The sequence below is a fragment of the Melospiza georgiana genome, chromosome 30 (assembly GCF_028018845.1).
Source record: "Melospiza georgiana isolate bMelGeo1 chromosome 30, bMelGeo1.pri, whole genome shotgun sequence".
Classification (NCBI taxonomy): Eukaryota; Metazoa; Chordata; class Aves; order Passeriformes; family Passerellidae; genus Melospiza; species Melospiza georgiana.
Genome location: NC_080459.1, coordinates 5590800 through 5595287, shown reverse-complemented (window position 1 = coordinate 5595287; position 4488 = coordinate 5590800).

Below are 4488 nucleotides of genomic sequence, written 5' to 3'. Positions count from 1 at the left end.
CCGAACGGCCCTAGAGAGAGGGCTGTCGAGCTGTACCTCAGAACCAGGTCGCCTGCCTTGATCCAAAAGGCAACAGGGGGGTTGCAAGGCCAATTTGAGGGGTCAGGACCCAATTTAGAGGTTTTGAGCACCCAGTTTGGGAAATCAGGATCTGATTTTGGGGTTCAACACACAATTTTGGCAGTGGTCAGGATACAATTTCCAGTCCTCTTCCCTCAATTCAGGGGTCACCACCCATCGTGGTGATGCTGATGCTGTGTCCCCACCGGTGAGGTGGCCGCCCCCTACTTCACCGGCCATGTCACCGACCGGGTGGCACAGGAGGAGGACGCCTCAGGCGCTGTGTGGCCCCTGGGGCTGGGTAGGTGGGTGACACCGAGTGAAATAAACAGGGCAGGAGACTTTTTCTCCTTTTTAATGCCTTTATTAAAAGTGATCAGCCCAAGGTTGGGAAGCTCGATGGGTCCGAAACTGCTCCCAGGGTGACTCGGAGGAGGAGGAAAGTGCAGCTTTGTCCGCTAAAGGGCAGAGCTGGGGGTCCCACCTGTGACGGTGTTCACAGGGGTTCTTGGATGAGGGAAGAGATGAGGATCTGACTCCATGTTTCAGAAGACTCGATTTTTTTATTTTATCATATATATTACATTAAAACTATACTAAAAGAATAGAAGACAAGGTTTCATCAGAAGGCTAGCTAAGAATAGAATAGGAAAGAATGATAACAAGGGTTTGTGGCTAGGACAGAGTCTGAGCCAGCTGACTGTGATTGGCCATTAATTAGAAACAACCACATGAGACCAATCACAGATGCGCCTGTTGCATCCCACAGCAGCAGATAATCAATGTTTACATTTTGTTCCTGAGGCCTCTAAGCTTCTCAGGAGAAAAAATCCTCAGGAAAGGATTTTTCATGAAAAGATGTCTGCGACACTTCACCTTGGCAGCAACTGGTATAACTGGTTCACTCTGCAACCCTTTTTTGCCCAAAAAATTGGCAGATTTTTTTTATTTATAACACCCCTGACCCCTCTGTCCATCCCTGCTGAGCCATCACAGAGCTGGGCTGTGACAGCCTGGCAGCTGAGGTCTTTGCTCAGGGTGAGAGGCAACAAAGGTTCTCAGCATCTCTGCAGGCTCGGTACTTTGTTCCTCACCTCCAGACATCACTCTGATCTCTTAATTCTGTATTGGCTCGTTGTTTTGGGGGTTTTTTCGGTAAGTTTGGTGGGGTTGCTTCCCATGGCATGCTGGTCCCGAGATTATTTTGCATTTTCTCTGATGCCCCCCCCACCCCATATCCAGTCCTCTCACTGTTTGGAGAGAAGGGCCATCAATTTAGCCTCAGGCAGGGCCCTCCCGATACAAAAGGAGTGATTAACTAAAACGACTGGTGATTACAATAACAAACAGGTAGAACTTCACTGTGACTGTGTTCACAGGGGTTCTTGGATTGGGGAAGAGACGAACATCTGACTCCCTCTTTCAGAAGGCTTGATTTATTATTTTATGATATATATTACATTAAAACTATACTAAAAGAACAGAAGAAAGGATTTCATCACAAGGCTAGCTAAGAATAGAATAGGAAAGAATGATAACAAAGGTTTGTGGCTCGGACAGAGAGTCTGAGCCAGCTGACTGTGATTGGCCATTAATTAGAAACAACCACATGAGACCAATCACAGATCCACCTGTTGCATTCCACAGCAGTAAATAATGTCAATGTTTACATTTTGTTCCTGAGGCCTCTCAGCCTCTCACGAGGAAAAATCCTAAGGAAAGGATTTTTCAGGAGAGATGTCTGTGACAGCCTGACTGCCTGTTCTGACAAAAGCCTGTGCTCTAAGAAACTGCTGCAGCCCAAGACAGAGATAAAGGGGGGGCCCTTGAACTCTGAAACAGAGAGGCTGCTGTGGAAAGCAGGGTCAAAATGACCCCAGGAATTCTTTCTGATAAAGAAAAATTCACAGGAAATGGAACAGGAAATCAGTAGAATGAATATGTATGAACCTGTTGTGAAATTGCATGCAGATGTATTTGAGAGGGAGCTATGCGACTGAGTTCTCAGGGGTCCAAGGATGAGGGAAGAGATGAAAATCTGACTCCATGTCTCAGGAGGCTTGATTTATTATTTTATGACATATATTATATTAAAACTGAGCAGCCCAGTTTCTGTCCAGGGATTATTTACCCTGAGCAGCCCAATTTCTGTCCTGGGATTATTGATCCTGAGCTACCCAGCTCCTGTCCAGGATTATTGATCCTGAGCAGCCCAATTTCTGTCCTGGGATTATTGATCCTGAGCTACCCAGCTCCTGTCCAGGATTATTGATCCTGAGCAGCCCAAGTTCTGTCCAGGGATTATTGGTCTTGAGCAGCCCAACTCCTCTTCAGGGATTATTGATTCTGGGCTACCCAGTTTCTGTCCAGGGATTATTTCTCCTGAGCAGCCCAGCTTCTGTCCAGGGATTATTGATCCCTTACTTGTAGGGTTCCTGCACACCCCAACACTCCTCAGGTGATTTAGCACCACAGTAGCCCCCGGATGCAGAGACATTTCTCCATCACACTTAAAAGAAAAGTTCAGGTGGGTTTTCCAATGAGCAATGTGGATTTCCCCGGAGTTCAGCAGCCAGGATCACATACCCCAGAACCAGAGCTTCTGTATCCCTATGGAAAGGTGATGGCACAGGGAGTATCGGCTCTGCTGCTCACAAACAGCTGCAGCTGCTTTGGGTGCCTGAACATCTGCAGTGACAACTGCACCCAGGTGTTCCTGCTGCAGGGTGCGCTTTTGGGAAAACATGAGCAGGATTGAGATGCTGTTCCCAGGTGCCTTCTAGAGCAGTATCAATAATCTTTCTGGAAGGAATGAGCTCCTGAGATTTGTTTTGCATTCTTTTATAGAAGAAAAGAAATTTATTAAACTTTTGGTTTGTCCAGTGTCATTGGAGAGGTGGCACTTTCAGCCTCCAATCCATGGTCACTTTTAAAAACCTATAAATGTTACAGTCAGAAAATAAACTTCCTTTTCCTTCACGTTCAGAATCCCTGAAAAGAACTGCTGCACCTCACCTGCACCTGGGTGCTGGGCCCCAGCTCCTGAGGGCAGCATCATCTCCCGGCTCACCTGTGACACAGGTACCAGCTGGGGAGTGAAAGAGCTGGGGCTGGGTGATCCCAGCGACAAAATAAAGCTATGCCTGCTTTTAATGTACGAATTGGTGTTAAAAAGTGTGAAAAACGCTAATCACGTGTTTTTAAAATTTCAAAAAGTTGAATGATAATAAAATGGTTATAAAAATAGCAATATAATTAGAGTAATAATAATTTGGACAATTTGGATTAGGACAATAAGAGACAATAGAAGCAAAGAGTTATGCACTCCGGGTACCTTTTTCTGGGCAAAATAAGCCTGATAAAGGACACACGTTAACAAGGGATTAACCCTTAAAAAACAATAACCTGTTGCATATTCACACACCTCATACATGATGCATAAATTCCATTCAAACACAGGATTCTGTCTGGTCAATGTCAGCTTCTTCCTTTGAATCCTGACAGCTTCTTCCCGAGTGAGGCGGGAAGAAGTTCGTTTCTTCTGATAAGGGAGCAATAAATTCTCTTTCTCTGAAAGATTTAGGTGTCCTGTGGCTGCTGACTGGTGTGAGTCCTTTCTTAAAAAAAAAAAAAAAAAACATCTTACATAGCATAGTTTCTATTTTAACATTTTGTTACAACCTACAACTAGATTTAACACACTACTTAAGAAAACTAATACAGCATCACTTTCTGACGTAACACATAAAGTGTTCGTTTTAATATCTGGCAGAAGCCAATCAGAAACCGCGCGTTATTCAAAATGCCCATTGCGGTGGGTGGAAGGCGCTGATTGGTGCCGGGGCAGGCGGAGGCGGCTGCGGGCGGGTCCCGTTGCCAGCCCGGCCCTGCCCGTTCCGGCCGCGTGTCCCTGGCAGCGGAGCGGCGGCGGCGGTAGCGGGTGCGTGGTGCGGGCCGGGCCCGGGGCTGGTGCAGGGCCGGGCGGATCCGCGGTGCCCGAGCGGGGCTGGGGGGGCCGGGCAGATCCGCGGTGCCTGAGCGGGGCTGGGGGGGCCGGGCAGATCCGCGGTGCCCGAACGGGGCCGGACATGGCCGGGCAGATCCGCGGTGCCCGAGCGGGGCCGGTGCAGGGCCGGGCCGATCCGCGGTGCCCGAGCGAGGCTGGTGCTGGGCCGGGCAGATCCGCGGTGCCTGAGCGGGGCTGGGGGGGCTGGGCCGATCCGCGGTGCCCGAACGGGGCTGGGGGGGCCGGGCAGATCCGCGGTGCCCGAGCAAGGCTGGTGCAGGGCCGGGCAGATCCGCGGTGCCCGAGCGGGGCCGGTGCAGGGCCGGGCCGATCCGCGGTGCCCCGAGCGGGGCCGGACATGGCTGGGCAGATCCGCGGTGCCCGAGCGGGGCTGGGGGGGCCGGGCAGATCCGCGGTGCCCG